This window comes from Chiloscyllium punctatum, chromosome 50, assembly GCF_047496795.1.
Source record: "Chiloscyllium punctatum isolate Juve2018m chromosome 50, sChiPun1.3, whole genome shotgun sequence".
NCBI lineage: Eukaryota > Metazoa > Chordata > Chondrichthyes > Orectolobiformes > Hemiscylliidae > Chiloscyllium > Chiloscyllium punctatum.
The window spans coordinates 1,021,442-1,043,570 of record NC_092788.1 but is presented as its reverse complement, the minus strand read 5'-3'; the positions used below and the strand labels follow the sequence as shown (position 1 = coordinate 1,043,570).

General features: G+C 35.8%; 1 long non-coding RNA gene across 14 annotated transcripts in view; it reads right to left on the bottom strand.

Moving 5' to 3' along the window:
• Positions 1–779: 779 nt before the first annotated feature.
• Positions 780–22,129, bottom strand: part of LOC140469989 (uncharacterized) — an 82,191-nt gene continuing 60,841 nt past the window's right edge. For 10 of the 14 annotated variants that reach the window (XR_011956260.1, XR_011956267.1, XR_011956264.1 and 7 more), the window contains one exon: positions 13,714–21,728. This is a non-coding gene — a long non-coding RNA (uncharacterized lncRNA). The other 4 variants (XR_011956272.1, XR_011956270.1, XR_011956271.1 and 1 more) reach the window with 4 other exon arrangements.

The window sequence follows — 22,129 nt, the reverse complement described above, 5'->3', positions numbered from 1 at the left end:
GCCAATACACCCAGAAAAGACCAATAACTACCCTTGCGACATCCTTTGTAAATATCTGACTTTTGCTCATTTGAAAGATCACAGTCATCACAGTCATTGATATTCAGAGAACACCAGTTACTTTACACTGCAATATTTCTCTTCATTTCTGCACATTACTCAGTGGAATAGTAAGATGAGATAAATCATTATTCTTAAATTCATTAATAGTAGTTTTAAAATCAATTTGTTGCTCATATCAAATAATTGTTCAATTTGGCAAAGGATGTAAGTGTGGAATTATGGTTCCATGTAATAACTACTGCAAGAACTTAGCAATGTAGAATCTTTCAATCATTGTGAATATTGCTTTTCATTTTAAACTTGGAAACACTCCTGAAATGATTTGGTTTTAATTCACTTCAATGTTAACATTTATTGTGCTTCTAATCACAATAATAGTTGAATATTTTTCTTGTGCAAAATTATTTAAATTCCGATGAATTTTTTTGAAGTACACAAAAAAAGGATTGACATCTTTCTTGTTTCATTAAACACTCACGGGAAATGGTGACTTCTTAGAAACCAGACATTTTCAGAATCAATGAAAGTTGTCTTCAGCTGAATAGTAACATTGACTGACCAAGTCATCATTTTGTTCCAATTTACGTGTAGAACAAACAAAATTTATGTTGCATTTTATAAAATGAGAAACTATTATGAACATGTAGAATGATTGTATTCATTTTTATTTATCAATTTACAGTAATCACACATCTGTCAAGTTGTTATTCCACAAATTATCATAAAAATCATATTTAATTAAGACATCTGTTAACTCCCATCATTATTGTAAATTACTATTTAATTTTAAGTACATTACACACAGGATCCATCCATTTAATTACAATCCAATTATCACAATAAACATCTGATTATTTTTCACTTGAGTAACCACAGTGAGCATGTTATTATAGACCTGCCCAGCCTAGTTGGGAACATTATGAAGGAATGTTGTGCAGCTCTGATAGTGTCTCTGTTACCAGACCAGGAGGTACAGTTTCAATTCCCACCTTGCACAGAGTTGTGCCAGAGCAGCTCTGAATGTTGGTTAGAAAATATCTAAGAATCAAATGAATTGCCTTTCAATTTAATACTAGATATGCTTCCATCTGTTGTTCATTCCAATATTTGCTATTAATTTTCTTCAGGTCACTAATAACAGAATGTATCTAATTCCACTCAATCAATATTCGTTGGAAAATATTTGAGAATGTTGCAGTCATACAGATGAAATATACAAAGTAATGATATTAATTTATTTTCTTTTGTTCTGAAGAGCTGAGTTCAAACAGTACATAGAACTTGATGCTCCAGTGCTATAAAAATGAGGAGAAAAAATACATTTCTTGTTCAGTCAAATAAACAAATGCCAATTCTTTTTATTTATCAATTTTTAATTATTGATGTTTATGAATTGTGTGAAATTTGTTTTTCATTTTCCACTCACCTATTTATATTGAATGTGAGATTGAACTGCTGTGAAAATATCCAAGTGCATTCATTTGAAATTTGACTTTGCATATTTATCACTGTGGGATATATGTAAAGCAGTGTTACTTCTGCAATCATAATTGTGTATTCAAGGTAAATGAACTCGCACCAGTGTATAATTGTTTCAGCCAAGAGCTGAGTTAACAAGAATGAAAACTATGTGAAGGAAATATATTATTGCTTTTGTATTAGCTAAAATGTGCATACAAGATTGAAATGTGTCTGCACATAATAGGAGATGTTATAGACAAATAGTTAAGGTGCTGTGAGGGGAGGGGTGTAGGTTAAGCTAGATATGCCTGTACAAACAGTTACAAGCATCTGTTTCCCGCTTCAGCAGGAACAAAATAACACCATCAAAAGGTCATAAGGCTCGGTGTAAATAAAGAATAAAAAGAAATTATGCTTTGGTTAGCATGGAAATAGATGGCAGTGAAGAAGGATAAATAACAATAAGACCACAGAGGGAGGTGGTCAAACGGCCTTGTGAGGCCAGAGATAAACATTTTGTCAGGGACCAGGCTGGATGAATTCAGAGATAAACAGCCAGTTTAGATTAGAAATAGTTGTAAACAGGGGAGGAGCAATAGGAGGAGGGAAGAGAAACGAATTACATAAATATTGTGTACTCGTTAAATTCAGTGTGTGCGTGTGCCTTGTGGACAGTGGACACCACACCCCTCGTGCAACAGCGTAATAAACGATACTACTGATTCAGGTCTTGTTCCGGACTGAAGTTATTGAAGTGACTGAAATTCGTTTCTCACAATCACTTATCTCATTTATTGCATGATGTCTGAAGTGTGTTTTGCTCAGCAATTCTATCAACTATTTAAAAAGTCTAATCTTAAATAAGATCCTTAACACCCAATTACCAATCTATTCCTAATTCATGTAAATATCTCAATTTTCTTGAAGTCAATGTTCACACAAAACAGTGCACATAAAGCGACACAAAGATATTCATCATCAGCTGATTACTGTTCAGTGGAATAACCTGAGTATCTTATTGTTCCTGAGACTAATGACAACAGTAAGCATTTGTTTACTCGTCCATGCAGTAAGTGCATTTGATATCTTATATTTCAGTTCAGTTGTTAACGACGATTTATGTTGTTTAAAACAATTATTCTAATTTATCATGGATATTGACTGTAATACAAGAACACTGGAAACATTTTTTTAACTATTCTAACAATCTTTAAGCTCCTCTTCTGTTGTGTGTGTGCAAGAGACAATTCAAATTATAACCATTTTTGTTGCAAATTCAACAAACGCTACATTTTGAATTTATGAACTTCTTACAATTTTGCAAAAAGGTTAGTCTTCACTGTATGTCATATTAAAAGACTGCTTTTTCCAAACATGCATGCCAAAAAATGATTATTGCTTTCATTGCATTGTAAGAAAAGAAGTGTTGATTTTTTTTGTTGTTTCAATTCCAACATTATTCATCATTGTACAATAATGACACAATTATTACAATCGCTTTATATACCACCCAGCAGTGACTTCATTGTTTGTTTAGTTTCATGCTCATTTTCATGATCTATTAATTCTCTTCCTAATTCTGACACTTTGATTATAATATTAATCAACGTACCATCTCTACAAGGAATCCAGTGGAAAGAAATTCACAATTTGTATATTGCATATATTTTGGAGTTCAGAAAAGAATTTTGTTCAATAATCACTGAATGTCTCATTTTTTCTTTAATACGTAAAGCTAGCTACTATGTTTTATTCCTTAGTTTACTGATCTTAGTAAATATACAATCGACATCACAGCAATGTGCTTTTGAAATATTGAATCATGTTAATTCTTCATATGTATTGCAGTGTACAATAACTCATTCATTGTAACAACTAATTTTTATTTTACCTGTTGAAACATAGTTGTATTAATGTAAATATATTTCACTTCAATGCTAACACTTAAGACTTAAGCATTTTTCATGCAACAAAATCCAATGAAAAAGCATCAGCATCTCTTTATTGTTTCATTCAACAATGACAATAAATTTTGAATTTTTGGAAGTTGAACATATTTTGAAAGAAGGAATATTGTCTTCAGTTGAATGTTCGCATTGAATGACTTTTTCACAGTATGTGCTGTTTATTCTCTTCTTCGGGTTCCCAAGAAAAGAAATTAAATAGTTCTGCTGGTTCTAAATTCCTGAAAAAATATTTGAGAATGTTGCGGTCTTAAAAGTGAAAAGCTAAGTGATCGTAAGTGATCAGTATTTTGTTCGAAAGAGCTTGATTCAAACATTTCGGACATTCACATTGTTATTCTGCTGTGTTACAAGGGGGGAAACCAAGTCACTTTCTTCGTCTGTAAAGTAAACATATGCCACTTCCAATTATTCATTAGTCAGCTAATTACCTACATTTGTTATTAAAAATTGCAATTCATCTAAATATTGGAATGACCTTTGATCAAATTAAATATCTAATTATTTTTCATTCATGAATTGTTGGAGTTTTTTTGTTTTCCATTCATCTATTCGTATTGAATGTAAATTTTACATGCTTTGACAATAGCGGAGGGTGTTTATTTGAAATTTGTCTTTGCATATACACTGCTGCCTCACAGTGCCAGGGATCTCGGTTTGATCCCATCCTCGGTGACTGTCTTTGTGTACTTTATCCATTCTCTCCAAGTCTATGTGACTTTGCTGTGGTTTCCTGCAACAATCCAAATATGTGCAGGTTAGGTGAGCTGGCCATGTTAAATTGCACATTGTGTTCAGGGATGTGCATGTTAGTCAGCAGTAAATGTAGAGGAATATGGTTGGGAAAGTGTTTGGCTGGGTTACTCTTTGGAGGGTCATTTTTTTCAACGAAATGACCTGTTACCACACTGTGCTAACAGGGATTCTACAATAGTTTAATTGTGTTTCTCTAAGCAATTCTAACTTTTTTAAAGTTGACTTTAGTTAATACCTTGAACACTTGATTATCAGTGTTCCTAAATCTTGTAAAATATCTCAATGTTTTTTTAAATCATTGCTCACACAAAACACTAAACATGAGGCCACACAAAGGTCTTCATGACCATCTAATTACTGTTCAGTGGAATAATGAGAATAACTATCTGATTGTTCCTGAGATCAATCTCCACTGCCACAGTAAGGATCTGGTTATCATTCCCTCCAATAAATGCAGAAGTTGTCCTCTGGTATTTCAGTTCAGTAATTACACACGATACTGGTTGTTCAAAGCAGTGGTTATTCTTTATTATAAATGGCAAAGGATTCTAACAGAAGAGGTGTTCATATGTCCTAATGTGTTGCATGATCACAAACAATTTTCAGTCCAAATATTGCACAAAAAAGTGTAAATTTGGTTTTGTTCAACTGCCGAGGCGATCATTTTCAGTTCATGTCCATTACAAATATTTGGAGAAAGTGAGGAAAGTAGATGCTGGAGATCAGAGTCAAGAATGTGGTGCCGGAATAGCACAGAATGTCAGGCAGCATCTGAGGAGCAGGAGGAACCATATTTCAGGAATAAGCCTTCATCGGGAATCTCCGGCTCCATGGATGCTGCCTGGTCTGCTGTGCTTTTCCACCACCACACTTTCGACATAAAAAATATTTGCTTATTTGAAACAAATACTCTCTGTTTCCTCTGCAATTTAAATTTACTGTGCTTTCTATTCACTCAAGTTCTCATTTTAATAGCTCCTCGTTTTCTTCTTAATCTGATACAAATCTCAAAACTCCGGGCACAATAAAAGCAATATGAATTATAAACTAGCATCTGGACAAGAGAACCAATGAACAGCTACATAGACCTCTTGAACAACAAAGATATTAGAATGAAAAAGCAATGCCTTCCAAAAAAATCTCTGTACGTCTGTATCCTTTTTCAATTCAATAATCCTGCAAATAGCTTATAATTGTCAGTTGATCTCTCTTAATGACTATCTAATCAATGTCATTGTAAACCACTGATAAAATTGAAACATTTTATTTATTAAAATGCAAAGATTCATTCTCAATTCGTTATTACAACAGTAAGTGAACCATATTTTATCTGTCCGCTAAGGTCAAGTGACCAGTGGCCCATAATTGAACATTCTAAATATTCCTACAGCTGGGAAAAGCAGAGCTAAAAAAAAAGGTCAAACTAAAGGAAACAGTAGACAAAGTAACCAGCTCCAGAAAACAGTGGAAAGCCCGGTCAAAGAGCTCACAAAGGTTCGGGAGATGCTGTTACAACCAGCCCAAGAGCTGTGTTTTGGAGAGGTTGAAGCAGACTTCCTGGCACCTTGACTTCCAGCCAGTGCCTGAGCATCAGACACCTCACTTGAGAATGACGACAAGTGAAGGGTGTTTGCACGAAACCCATTGAATGCTTAGAATCCAGAATTTTGGTAAATGTTGTGAAACATTTCCCAGATCATGGAAATCAGCTCAACATTATTGAAATCAAAGTACTTGTAATGGTCTTCAAGACCACCTAATTACTGTTCGGTGAAAAACACTTTGTACGTACCTTATTGTTCTCAGGATGAATAATCATAGCAAACATCACAGTCTCACCAGATCCAAACATATGTAAGAGACACCTTATTATAATTTACACACTACGTCTTTCCCAGATTATTGATAACACCTTATTACTTATGCCTGAGGATACTACGTGCAACATGTATCGAGATGAAGCAAGTCCTGAATATAGGATTTTTTTTCTGATAGATTTCCAATCCAAAAATTATGATAAAAATGATATTGTGGTTGATTACATTGTCAACAGATCCCCATTAAACGTATTTAACTGTTTATTCAGAGACAATATTGAAACAAATACGTTGATAAATGCTGTTGACTGTATGTTTCTGTGAAAATAAATCTTCCTTATTGACTTATTTTCATTATAATTCTGACTCAAATGTCTAAATATTGATGATATGAAAAATTGCATGAATTAAATACAATGCAGAATTTGTTCTTATTATATATTATATTTCTCCAGAAGAAAAGTAGAGAAACCAAGGATAGAAATCTTGAAGATCTGAGAATTGTGAATGACAAACCATTTCTGATCAACGTTCACTGAATGTCTAATGTCTTTCCATGTCATCATGCCAGAATGAAGAAATATCTAGTCAACATCAGAGCAAATCCATTTGGAAATATTGAATCATTTACTTTGCCAAAGTTCTAAAATTAATTATCAATTCATTGCCATTCCAAAAATCACATAGTAATTCAGTTTAGGTTTTGTAACAAACTTCGTCAAATTCACATGTTAATTTTATCCATTATTTCTTAGTGTCAATATTAAAAGAATAATAATAGTTCTCTTATTCCAGGATAACACAAACACAAACTAATTAATGATTCCTTATCCAACACTCACAGATAATATCTGTTCCCTTCTCATTTGAATGTTCACAGAAATCATTGGATTAATATTCGGCCTTACATATTAAGAGACGTCTGATTATTTTACATCCAATAAATGCTGCTCATTTTTACACATGAAGGGCAGCTATATGAGATTTCTAACCATTTTTAAGTGTTGCTATGAAATGTTTTTAAGATTAATTGTTACTTATATCTAATATTTAAGAATTGATCAAATCCAGTATATCTAGCTTTAAGTGTGAAAATAAGGCTCAGTAACGTAAACGTATTGCATTGTACAGAAACCAATGGTAGCGAATGGTGATTTTTATTTCAATACTTGAATCTTAGTTGATTTACTGTTCTGGGCATGGCCTGCCCCACCTGGAATAGAATGGTCCAAATTGGCTCGTACAAAATGCCTGACAATCAAAAACAGGCAGCCTACCTTAGAACTAAAACACAAGGTGTCAGGGGGTGATAAACTAGATTAACATTCTGTTCCAGCCTTAAATTAAAAGAAAGCACACTACCAATGGACCTACTCCAACGCCAGGACGACAGCATTCCTGACATTTCTTGATAAGAGCATGCCGACATACAGACAAATGACCAATCCTGATCTTCATAAATGAAAGGATAATTGTCCCAGTAAATGACTAAACAGCAGCTGTAGGGTGCAGCACAGTTAACTCACTAAGCAGCTATCATGACAACAGAAAAGTTCATTTGTCAGAAATAGTTATTATTTTACAGTTACTCAGAATATTAAACATAGGTTCTAATTACAGATTCTTGAGTATAATAGGGGAAATTTGCAATGTAAGTTTGATATATGTAACCAATGCCGACTAAAAACATTATAGAAAAGCATTTAGAACGAGATTTGAAGTTAGCTAGTTTTAGGAATTAACTTCACGGTATGATGTTGACTGCTCATTAATTATAAAGTCCTGAAAGAACGAGTAGCTGTATAATTTTACACAATATAACGAACTTTATAACACAAGTCATATTGCTAATATTATAGCAAGTAGGCTAAAATTAACTGTCTTTTCGATTTCTTTGTACATATATAACTAAGACAGTGAACAATATGAGGAGTAATTGGTTTTGATAAAATAAAATATAATGAATAGCAGAACTCAAAATGTCCCAGCTGATAAGGTATCCTGAGAGGCCCGAGGGAGTTCAGGAATAGCTTTGGAATCTAAGTCAATAAGATACATGGAAAGATCCCAATAGGAATCTGGGGATGTCCATTAGAATGCCCATCTGCGATTATGTGTTTCAATTGGGTGGCTGGATGAGGAGGGAAGGGCTGTAACCACATTGCATGTGGCCATTGTGATGCAGAAAGTCCATAAAAATGCTGCTTTTTACTGTGCATGTTACAGTGTGTTATGGATCTCCCTTCCGAGATGGGCTTCCGGGGATGATCCCTTCATTAACTGGTTGCTGCATGAGTAAACATCTTCCACATGGCTGAGCTCAGATTGCCTCCTGAGTCCTCATTCCCTGCCAGTGAAAACAATTCTACAGCTATGATGACATTTCAATTCAACACATACATTTATTGTGTTTGAAATGATTACATTCAGAGCGATATAATTTTCATGATAAAATTGCTTTACATTTACTATTTTTTGGTGTACAACAAAACATTTCAATTATATCCGTTTGTTCTTTTGTTCAACCAACACTAAGCTTTAAATTATTGTGAAGACTCCAATGGGGGGAAACGTGAACGAGTCTTCAGCTCAAATTTCATATGAAATGACTGTTTCCTTTTTTCAAACAAATTGCCCTACAAAATTATTTTTATTTTCATTTCATAATAAGAAAAAAATTGCTTGGAAATGTTGACAATTCTCCTTTTCCTCCCATATTAGATGTCAGTGAACAATAATCACACAATTATGAGAATTCCTTTCTGTATCAAATGTCAGTGACCCCTGTGTTTTGTTCACAATAATAGTCACTTTCATGGCCTAATTCTTTTCCTCCTAATTCTGAAATAAATATCAGAACATTTATTGTGGTAAAAATTACACCAACAAAATTGACATGACTCTTCAATAAAACTATTGGAACCATATAAATCTTGCATTGCCTGCATTTTTAAACAAAATCATTTTTTTCAATTGCTGCTGAATGATTTTTTCACACCATCCAGCTAAGTTTTATGCTTTAATTTTCAGTTCCTTAATCTTAATGAATATCCAATCAACTTCAGAGCAAAGTGTTTTCAAAATATTAAGTCAATTTATCTGTCAGGATTCTAAAAGCAATTATCAATTACAATAATTGCACAGCAATTTAACATAGACTTGGTAAAAATGCAGTGTTTTTTTGAAAATGTCATTCATTCTTTCTTATTGTCAATGCTACTATGTTAATACCTATTTGTTCAGGCCCATGCACATACCAAACGATCAATAATATCCCTTGCAAAATTCTTTGTAAATGTCTGATTTTTGCTCAGGTGAAATATAACAATTATCTCAGCCTTTGAAATTCAGAGAACTCCAATTACTTTTCCCTGCGATATTACTCTTCATTTCTACATATTACTCAGTCTAATATCACGATGAGATATCTCATTATTCTCAAATTCACGAATATATATTTTTAAAATCCATTTGTTGCTAATATATCTTATATCTAATAATTGTGCAATCTAGTAAGGGCTAAAAATGTGGAATTATGCTTCTGTACAATAAATACTGCAAGGACATTACAGTGTACAATCTCTCAATCATTGTGAATGTTGTATTTATTTTAAACTTGGAAACATTTTTGAATTGATTTGATTATAATTTACTTTGATTCTGACACTTACTGTATATCCAATCACAATATCAGTAGATTATTTGGAGGTATCATCGTCCATTTCAATAATCACAGTATCTGCTATATACTTTCTTCTAGTCACTCACAGCAAAATGTATCTAATTCCACTCAATCAAGATTCCTGAGAAAATATTTGAGAATGTTGCAGTCATAAAGCTGAAATATGCAGTCATGATAATCATTAACTTTCTCTTGTTCTGTAGATCTTAGTTAAAACAACACAGAATTTTATGCTCCACTGCTATAAATATGAGAAAAGATCAATTACTTCTCAGTAAAATAAACAAATGTCACTTGCTATTATTTATCAATTTTTGGTCAGTTTATGAATTGTGTGAGATTTGTTTTTAGCTTTCCAGTCATCTATTTATACTGAATGTGACATTGAAATGGTGTGAAAATATCAGGGTGTGTTCATTTGAAAGTTAAATTTGCATATCTGTCACTTATCCCATTGATTGCATGATGGTTTAAGAACGTTTCGTTCAGCAATCCTCGTAAATATCAAAAACTGTCTGATTTTAAATCAGATCATTCGCACCCAATTATCACTCTGTTCCTAATTCATGTAAATATCTCAATTTTATCGAACAAATGTTCATACTAAACAATACCCATAAAACAACACAAAGACTTTCATCACCATCTGATTATTGTTCAGTAGATTAACCTGAGTAAGTACCTTATTGCTCCTGAAACCAATGACAACAGTAAGCATTTGTTTACTATTCTATGCAACAAGTGCAACTGTTATCTTCTATTTCAGTTCAGTAGTTAAAGATGATTTATGTTGCTTAAAACAATGCTTCCAATTTATCACGATATTGACTGTAATACAATCATGCAAACAACAAACGTTTTGTGATTCTAAAAATCTTTAAGATGGCTTATTTTAAATTTGTGTGCAAGAGATATTTCAAATTACAACCGTTTTTGTTGTATAATTCAGCAAACCTAAGTTTTGAATTTGGGAAAGTCTCCATTTTTGCAAAATGGAAGTAGTTTTCAGTTTATATAACACAGTAAATGACTGTTTTTTTTTTCCAAATCATGTGCTTTGCAAAATGATTATTGGTTTCATTTAATTGTAAGAAAATAACTGTTTTGAACATGTTAATTCTTTTTGTCTTTTCTATTCCAACATCACTGTACAATAATGAACAATTATTATAATTCTTTTATGTACCAAATGTCACTGACTGTATCATTTGTTCACTTTCATGCTCACTTTCATTATCGATTAACTTTCTTCCAAATTCTGACACAAATGTCTGAACTCTGACCATAATATTAATCATCTCAATTAAAATAACATGTCTCTATGATGAAACCATTTGATAGAAATTCATATTTCTTGTGTTACCTTCATTTTTTAGTAAAGAAAGAAAAAAAATTTCTATAATCACTGAATGGCTCATTTTTTCTTCAATTCACAAAGCTAGTTACTATATTTTATTCCACAATTTACCAATTTTAATAAATATCCAATCAACATAACAGCAAATATTTTGAAATATTGAATCATTTTAATTGCTCGTATAGCAACATTATCAAGTCATTGTCATGATAATAATTGTGCAATTATTTAAGAAAGTCTTTTGAACAAGTAAAGTGAGATTCACATTTTAATTTAACCAATTGTTTCTGAGTACCAACACTGCAATATGAAACTTTATTTTCAGGTCAAGTTTCCCACAATGGATCCAAGGACTTCCCATCCAACATTAATTGTGAATGTCTGATGTTTGCTTATTTGAATGATCTCTGTAATCACAGAATTTAAATTCACAGACCTGCAATTACTTTTCATTGCAATAATTCCTGTTTGTTTGCACATATTCCTCAGTCAAATAGCAAAACGAGATTTCTCATTATTTCTAAATTCATTGATCGAATTTTATAATTCAGTTGTTGCTCATACCTAATAATTATTCAATCCAGTACGTGCTGTGAACATGGAATTACGGCTCTTTACACGAATAACTAATATAGTGTGCAATCTCTCAATCATTGTTAATATTAATTCTTATTTTACCGGCAGAAACATAATTGAATTCATTTAAATATATTTCACTTTGATGCGAACATTTACTGTATTTCTAATCATCATAAGATTTAAGTATTTTTCATGACACAAAATCATGTAAAATTCCTGCGTTTTGTTAAGTCAAATGAAAAAGAATTAACATTTCTGTATTGTTTCATTAAACAATGAGAATGCATTTTGAATTTTTCGAAGTTGAGCATTTTTGCAAAGAAGGGATGTTGTCTTCAGCTGAATAATCACATTGAATGACTAATTCACAGAATCTGCTGTTTATTCTCTTCGAGTTCCCAAGCAACCAAATTAACTAATTCTGCTGGTTCTAAATTCCTGGAAAGTATTTGATGTTGTTGCAGTCTTAAAGATGAAGAAGTCAATGTGATTTTACTGATTTTTTTTTATTGGGAAGAGCTTAATTCAAACATTTCAGGCACATAAATTGCAATTCTGCAGTGTTACAAAGATGAAAAGCAAGTCAATTTCTTCATCAGTGAAGAAAACAAATTTCACTTCCCAAGTTAGCCCTTTCCCAATTTTGTAATTAAACAATGCAATTCATCCGAATATTGTTGTGCCCTTTGATCATATTAATTTTCTAATTATTGTTCATTCATGATTTGCCAGGGATTTCTATTTTTCGTTTTCAATTCACCTATTCGTATTGAATGTAAGATTGATATGCTTTGGCAACATCAGAGAGTGTTCATTTGAAATTTGACTTTGCACGTCTCTCACTTATCTCATTTCTTGCATGGGGGCTGGGCATTGAGAACAGAGGATCAGTGGTTAGCACTCGTGTCTTACAGTGTTATGCACTTGGGTTTGATTCCATCCTCGGCCACATGTTTGCGCGGAGTTTGCATGTTCTGGTTTTCTCCCACAATCCAAAGATATGCAGGTTAGGTAAATTGGCCATGCTAAGCTGCACGTTCTGTTCAGGGATGTATAGGTTAGGTACATTAGTCAGTGATAAATGTCCAGTAATCTGAGAGCAGAATGGTGCTGAGTGGACTATTCTTTGGAACGTCAGTGTAGACTTGTTGGGCCAAATGGCCTGTTTCCATACAGTAGGGATTCCATAAACTTAGAATTGTGTTTTGCTAAACAAAACTGACATTTTTTTTAAATGTTGCATTTAAAACTTATCTTTAACTGTTAATTGTCAATCTTGTAAAATATTTAAATGTCACTGAAATCAATGTTCACACAAAACCCTGCACATTAAGCCACACAAATATCTTCATGACCATCTAATTACTGTTCAGTGGAATAATCACAGTAAAATTTTATTGTTTCTGAGATCAATCACCATTATCACATAAAGGATCTGGTTATCATTCCCTCCAATAAATGCAATCGTTGTCCCTCTGATATTTCAGTTCAGTAGTTATACACCATACTGGTTGTTCAAAGCATGGTTATACTTTATTATGGATGGCCAAGGGTTCTAATGGCAAGAGATGTTGTTTGATCTGATTTGTTGCATGTTCTCAAACAGGTTTTCACTATAGATATTGCAAAGAAATGTGTTAATTTGGTCTTGTTCAACTGCTGATGCGAACATATTCAGTTCGTGTTCATTAAACATATTTGGAGAAAGTGAGGAAAGCTGTAGCATTGGAAAAGGGCAGGCACATCCAAAGAGCAGGTGTATCAACCTGTCGGGCATTAGGCCATCATCAGAAAAGATTCCTGATGAAGGGCTCATGCCCAAAACGTCGATTCTGCTTCTCCTGGAATGCTGCCTGACCTGCTGTGCTTTTCCAGCACCACTCTCTTTTGACATTAGAAATATTTGACTGAATGTTCAGAGATAATATTAAAAGTTGCCTCGATCAATTTAATTTACGGTGCTTTCTATTCACTGAAGATTCCATGTTAATTCTTCCTCTTTTTCTTCTTAAATCTGATGCAAATTTCAAAATACGAACACATTAGAATTCACATGAATTATAAATTTGATTTCTCGACAAGAAAACCAGTGAAAGGCGATATAGAATTCTTGAAAAGCCTACACATTTGAATGAAAAAGCAATTCCTTCCAAAAAATGTTTGCACGTCTGAATCTTTCTTTCAATTCAATAATCCTGCAAATAGTTTATAATTGTCAGTTGATCTCTCTGAATGAGTACCTAATCAATGTCAATGTAACCAGCTGAAACATTAACATCAGATTGATAACTGGGTGTTAAAGACCTTATTTGAAGTGAACAAATGTTTGGAATTTACTTGAATTCCACCAAAAAACATTCTTGAATCATAATACAAGAAATGAGATATGTGAGAGATGTGCAAACCTTATTTTTAAATGAACGAACTCCAATATTTTCAAAGCATTTCAATCTTATGGTCAAAATGAACAGGTGAATGGAAAAATAAAAACAAGTATCTGACAATTCATAAACTGAACAACAATTACAAATTCACTTTGATCAAAGGACAGAGTAATATTTAGATGAATCAACAACATTTAGTTACAAAGTAAGCAATCAGCTGACTGACAAGTAATAGATGGTAGAGTTTGTTAGTTTACTGAAGAAGGTATCAACTTTATTTCAAATTTATAGCATGAGAGAATAATGTTTAATGTGTTTCAATTGTTTGGACTTGCCCCTTTGCAACAAAAAAAAGATCAATCTAATTACTTAGACATCGTAATCTTGAATTCTGCAACATTTTCAAATATTCTCCAGGAACTTATAAGCGACAGAATTAGATACAGGTATCCCCACTATCCGAAAGTAAAGTGTTATTATGAAACCTTACATAATCTGAAAAGGCCTTAGTCGAAGAAGCATTAATTTATATGGGAAACATGTTCTCTTTTTTCGTAAAAGTGAAAATCCTCTTCATATTTCTTTCAGTTAGAGAAAACAGGGACAGATGAAAGTCTTTTGTAAAAGCAAAGTGGCTGAAGCGAATTTTCCAACACATATTTCTTGGTAACCTGGTAATCTGATAAGTATCAGATTTTGTGATGATTGATATAATAGATAAAAGCAGATCTAATGTTATATTGAATAGCAATTCAGTCTGTGCTTAGGTACTCTCTAATCAACATTCAGATAGCTCTTGCTATATTTCTGTTGAAGGTGTGATTTGAAACCTTCCCTCGGGTCTAGTAATAGAGACACTGCCACAGCTCCACAGGCTCCTTTCATAATGTTCCCACTCAGGACGGCAGGACTGCAATATTGTGTTTCATGTGGTTTCTCAAATGAAAACTAATCAGCCGTTTATTGTTGTAATTTGAATGGGAATTAATTAGGTAGTTTCTGTGTGTAATGGACTGGAAATTGAACAATATTTTACAATAACAATAGAATAAATGAATGATACTCTTAAATAAACAGGAATCTCATGACAATTCTTTGAAAGACAAATTGACAAAACTGCGTGATCATTGTACTTTGATTTAAAAATGCATCATTCAATGTGAATATTCAGTTGAAGACAATTTCCCTTCCATTCAACAACGTACAACTTCCACAAATTCAAAACGAACAGTCATTGAAAAAGGAAGGAACAAGCAGATGGTAATTCTATTTTCTGTATATAAACGTGCGATGAATTTTAAGTTTTATATATGTAAAAATGAAACTCTTATTGTGGTTTGAAATACAATAAACATTAGCATGATGTGAAATATAATCAAATCAATTCAACTGTGTTTTCTCAGTTAAAATACAGTTCAATATTCAAAGTAATCGAGTGATTACACTGCAATATCTTTACATTAATTCAGTACTGAGGCGTAATTCCACATTTATATCCCTTATAGTGAAGCAAGCTTGTGCCAGGAGTCTGAGAGGGTAGGGGAGGTCCTTAATGAGTACTTTGCTTCAGTATTTACGAGTGAGTGGGACGTTGTTCTTTGTGAGGACAGCGTGAAACAGGCTGATATGGTCGAACAGGTCGATGTTAAGTCTGAGAATGTGCTGAAAATATTGAAAAGTCATGGGGATAGATCAGTCCCCTGGTCCAGAAAGGATATAACTTAGGTTGTTATGGGAAGGGAGGCAAGAGATTACTGTACTTTGGCAATGATCTTTGCATCCTCACTGTCCACCGGAGTCAGACCAGATGATTGGAGGGTGGCAAACGTTATTCCCTTATTCAAGAAAGGCAATTGAGATAATCCTGGGAATCATCGATGAGTCAGTCTTACATCAATTGTGGGCAAATTATTGGAGAGGATTCTTAGAGATAGGATTCATGATTATTTGAAAAAGCATTGATTGATTAGAGATGGTCAGCATGGCTTTGTGAGCGGCAGGTTATGCCTCACAAGCCTCATTGAAATATATGAGGATGTGACAAGCACATTGGTGAGGACAGAGTAGTGGATGTGGTGTATATGGATTTTAGCAAGGTGTTTGATAAGGTTCCCCATGGTCGGCTCATTTAGAAAGTAATGAGGCATGGGATACAGGGAAACCTGCCGGGTTAGATAATAAATTTGCTGGCCCATAGAAGACAGGGTGAGATTACATCGATAGTTTTCAGCTTGGAGCACGGTGACCAATGGTGTTCTGAAGGGATTATTTCTGGGATCTCTGCTCTTTGTGATTTTTACAAATGACTTGGATGATGAAGTGGAAGGGTGAGCTAGGAGGTTTGCCAATGACATGAGGGTTGGTGGAGTTGTGGGTCGTGTGGAGGGCATTGGTAGGTTGCTAGAGGACATTGACAGTATGCAGAGCTGGGCTGAGAAGTGGCAGATGGAGTTCAACCGGGGAAAAAGTGAAGTTATTCATTTTTGAATTTCAAATTTGAATGCATATTTTCAGATTAAATGCAGGATTCTTGGCAATGTGGAGGAACAGTGGGATTGTGGGGTCCACGTCCATAGATCCCTCATACCTGACATCCAAGATGATAGGGTTATTAAAACGGTGCATGGTGTGTTGGTTTTCATTAGCAGGGAGATTGAGTTTAAGAGTGACGAGGTTATGCTGCAGCTCTATGGATCCCTGGTGAGACTACTCTTGGAATATAGTGGTCGGTTCTGATCAACTCATTACACTTTGGATGCGGATGCTTTAGAGAAGGTGTAGATGAGATTTATCAAGATGTTGCCTGGACTGGAAGGCATGTCTTATGAAGAAAGGTTGAGGGAGCTGGGGCTTTGATCATTGCAGTGAAAGAGGATGAGAGTTTACTTGATAGCTTTGAGTAAGATGATGAGAGGCATAGATGGAATGGATAATGAAAGACGTTTCCCCACAAAATGCATAATTTTAAGGTGAATGGGGGAAGTTGTGGGGAGATGTCAGAGATGTTTTCTTTATAGATAGTGGTGGGTGCGTGGAATGCACTGCCAGTGGTGGTAGTAGATTCAGATCCATCAGGGACATCTAAGCAATTCTTGGATAGGCACATGAATGATAGTAAATGAAGGGCATGTTGGTTAGTTTGATCTTAGAGGAGGATAAAAGGTCGGAACAACATCGTGGCCAAAGGGCCTGTACTGTGCTGTACTGTTCGATATTCTATGGACGGAAATGAACATTTATATATTAGCAACATATAGATTGTCAAAATTGTATTAGCATACTTAAGAATAATGATAAATTTCATCTTGCTATTTGACTGTGCTATATGCAAAAATAAACAAGAATTGTTGCAGGGAAAAGTAATTAGGTTTTTCTAAATTTATAAGGCTGGGATTACACAGATCATTCAAATGAGCAAAAGTCATATTTTTAACAGTGCATGTTGCATCAGAAATAATGGATTCTTTAGTAGGTGTGTTGATTGGAAATAAAATGGATTTTTATATTACTTTATAGGTATGAGGGAAGATTGGATTAAATTCAAATATAAACTTCACTGTAGTTGTTAGCAAGATAAACTAAACCATATAATAATTATTGTCATGCAAATTCTTTAATAATTACTGTTAGAATCCTGAAAAAATGATATACTGTACCATTTTTCAAACAGTCAATAAATTAAATTGTGAACCTCAGTATACTTATTACCCAGACCAATTATTATGCAATTATTGTAATGGCAATGACTTAATAACTAATGCTAAAACCTAAACAGATACATTGGTTCAATACTTTGTAAGCATGTTGCTCTGAAATTGATTGGATATTTATTAAGATCGGTAAACTGAGGGATCAAATAGCTCGCTTGATAGAATTGAAGGGAAAAAAAAAGAGTGTTTATTGAACAGGATTGTTTTTGTTTAAAAATGCAGTTGATGCAAGAATAATATATTTTCCTCCATTGGTTTTCTTGTAGAGACATGTCCTTTTAAAAAAAAATGTCATGAGTCAATGTTGACACTTGTGTCAGAGTCTGCAAAGTGGAGAGTAAGAGAGAAAGGATTTTTTTAAAAGGAGAAAAGAAAGGAACTGGTGAGAAGAGGAGTTCCAACTGTAGTGTCTCACTCTGCTAACATCTTATTGGGTGAACTGGAACGCAGACTAGTCAAGCAACAAGCTGACACAATCATATGCACAGAATCATAGCTTACAATGACTTAGACACCATCGTCACCATCCTTGTATGTCCTGTCCCACCGGCAGGACATGGATGTAACTGAAATGCTGGAACATGCAGGGTAATGGACTGAGATCTGCAGAATGTGATCAATGTGATTTATTTGACACGTCTCCAGAATATTAAACTCCAGTCCAATTTGAAAAGTTACGAGCGTCATCAGACTTTAACGACAAATGTCAGAAAAAGAAATTATCAGAAAGGTACAGCACAGTTTGAGCCCATTTGGCCAATCCTGAGTATGTGTTGGCTGTAAACACCCCAGGCTTTACAGCTTTTTGTACTCACCATTGAGAGCAACAATTTCAGACTGTACTCTGCCCTCTATGCTTTTATAATCTGTTTTTAACATATTTCTTTGACAGCTGCACACCTTGTTTCCTTGTTTCTTTCCCAGCCCTAATTCTATCCCCCATGACCTTGGGGGGGGGGGGTCGACCATTTCTGCTGTTTAATCTCTCCTGCCTTCGGCGGTGTGACAGAGTGTCTTGATGTCCTTGTCTCACCCCCACCTTGCTCACAACCTGTTACATTTCTGATGGTTCCTAGACCTCTGTAACTATCACTGCGCCCCCTGGGTCAATGGCACGAGTTTTGAATTCTCTTCCTCCTGAGATAAATCAGAAATCTTTCCGGTTGCAGTTTCCCCCTGATTTTATTTTGAAAAGCAGAGCATTTGTGTCAGAGTCATTTGTGACCCTCCCACAGATGTGTAACGTTACTGGATTGGCTATGCTAACATGGTCGCAGTGTGCAATTTAGGTGGGTTGGGCTAGCCATGGTTAATGTGGGGATATGGGGGTAGGGTGGGTGAGCAGGTCATTGCAGACACGATGGGCAGAATAGACTCTTTCTGCACCCACTAGATTCTGTGATTCTAACTAGTTGCGAGTGTTGTCCCATTTTCCTCATGCCAGGTTCATTCAACTCACACATATGATTCTGTGGGTGCTCACTCACTCCTTCCCTTCAGTTTTACATCAATTTCACACTGTATGTGAGGGTGGGAATGGATTTGTAAATATAAATACTCCAACCGAAACCCGTCACAGGTCAGGAGCTGTTTCTGCTCCTTTCATCACTCACAAGGAACAGGAAAGTAAAGGTTCAGTCACAAATCCTAAAGGAACATAGCGGTTATAATCACCAGGAAAGGCTGAACAGCTCAAAACGCTTTTCTCAAGAAAAGAGGAGGCTCAGAGACAGCCTGGTACAAGTAGAAAGCTTTGTGTTTGTGTTTTCAGAGATTTGTGGTTGAAGTCATTGGGTTGGAAGCATGCTTCATTGCACTAGATCATCAAAGGTGCTATCTAAATGTGCATCTTTCTATCTATCTATCTGAGTTAACAATCAGATGGACAGGTCATTGTCTGAGTATCTTACCAAATCCCTGATTGAATCTGCCTCCCCCCACAATCTCAGGTGCCTCACCACTCACTGTGTCACGGAGAAACTCTGCCGTTACAATGAGAACTGTCTTTGCTGTCACCTCTCCTCGTGTTTCCGCCTCATCCCCACTTCCCTTCATTAAATCCCAGCTGTCTCGCGTCCACCCACACGGACATGTTGAAGAGCATGACAGGAGAAAGGATTGAAACCGAGAGTTCAATAGCCCGAATGAAAGTGGAAGAAGGAAATAAACGGGGATTGTGGATCCCAGGGGATACAGACTCAGTGATTCATCCTGCCCCCGAGACTCCAGCGGGTTCACGCTGGGTAGGAGCTGTTCACCCCTCTGTGTGACAAGGGATTTGCGGCGTCTTCAACACGATTGAGAGCCCAGTGAGTGCTCACAGGGAAGTGGTCAACCCCCTGATCCGTGTGGACTGCAGGATTCTGATTCTGATGTTACTGTCCATCAGAGTCAGGAGTGGACCTTGTACATGATGACACTGCTGGAGGATTGATGGTGTTGTTGTTAATCACATTAACTGGGCTGGAGGTGACTGAACTTACATTGCCACTTTCTGAACCTCAGGATGTCTCTCTGGGCAGTAAGTCTCCACAAACAGCAAAGTGACAATGAGCAGGGATCATCTGTTTTGATTTAAATTGTGATTGTAGCACGGCTGCTTCACAGCACCAGGCACAAGGTTGGATTCCAGCCTTGTCCAACGGCTTGTGTGAAGTTCCCACATTCTCTCCAGGTGCTCTGGCTTCCTCCCACAGTCCAAAGATGTGCAGGTTAGGTGGATCAGTTGTGCTAAATTGTTCACAGGATCCAGGATTGTGCAGACGAGGTGGATCAGCCATAGGAAATGCAGGGTTACAGTGAGAGTGTGCTCTGGACGTGATGTTCTTTTGATGGTCGCTGGGGTCTGATGGGCCAATGCTCTCCTTCCACACTGTAGGGATTTTATTCTATGATTGAGGATAAAGGCTACACAGCAGGGTGTCCTTGGAGAAGGAGCATGTGGTGTGGATCAATGCCCTCAATGCCTTTAGATAGAGGTGGGCACCGCAGGGGATACAGTACTTTATCTCCACCCCTGCCCCCTCCCCACAACTCTACTTTGATTTAGTCCCTTCTCACTCTGTCACTTGTAATGGTTTGCTTGGCGCGTAATGGAGTTTGAGTAGCTGGAAAGTGACGGTGTCTGGGAATAGACAGGATTTTGTTTTACAGGAGGTTGAAAGCTTTAAAACTGTTATATTCAAACAGTTCAATTTATTTTCTTTAATTTTGCTTGCTGTGCAAAAAGCTCTTACAACGTTTTAAAACCAAAATTTACAAACCTTGTGTTAAAGATAAATGTTAAATAAAATCCATCAAACCATCCCTCACTGAAATCTGTTGTGGAAGTGCAATCTCCTGGAGAATTCCTGCCCCCTTCTTCCTACCCGGGCTCCATGGCTATATACATACCTGGGAGATAGCAGCAGGAGGAGACCATTCAGCCTTTCAATCCTGCTCCACCATTCAATGGGAAACAGCTGACCATCCTGCTCAGTCTCCTGTTCCTGCTGCGTTCCAATCCCTTTTCATGACTTTACCTTGAAGAACTGTATCTAAGTCCTCCTTTGGCTTCACTGCCTTTTGTTCCAGTGACGTTGCTGTGTGGGTGTAGGCAGGGGTAATATGATGGTGCTCTTCCTGGAGGATGCACTCAGCATCCCTCATCATCCTGCAGTAACATCAACTGGGTTTCAGCAATGAGAGATAGAACCCATTTCCAGGATATGGGCATCACTGGCTCAGTCAGCCTGTATTCCCCATCTCTAGTTACCCTTCAGAAGATGGGAACCTCTGCTGTCTTGAACCATTCACAGTCCATTTGGCGCAGATAGACCGACAATGCTGGGAGAGAGTGTTGCAGGATTTTGGCCGAGTGATTCTCCATCTTTGGTTCTTCAAATGCTGGTTAACTTTATCACAATCTGCACATGATTTTGAGATTTCAGTCTGCAAATCTTCACTATCTAGCACCCTGAATAAAGGAATATGTACAGATTAGAAATTCAGAACAGACAATTCTAGTTTCTGTGGAATATCTATTTCCCCTTTCTTCCCCCAAAGCTGTAACCCTCCAGCCCACTTACTCTCTCCCACCATTCTGACTCTGCTACCCCCTAATGTACACCCTCTACATTCTCATGGAGTAACTGATAAACAGATCCACGGCACCACTTCCCGTCCCTAGTTAGACTCTGCACCCTTTCTGGGTTCACTTCCTTTCCCTTCAGTTGCTGCAAGTCAATAATGCAACAGCAGAATGAAACAAAATAAAACAGAAAGGGAGGTGGCAGATCCTGGACAGAAGAGGAACCTTCAGACTGGGAGAATGGGTCAGATTCTTCTTTGTTTCCCATTGGTCAATTCCCAGTGTTA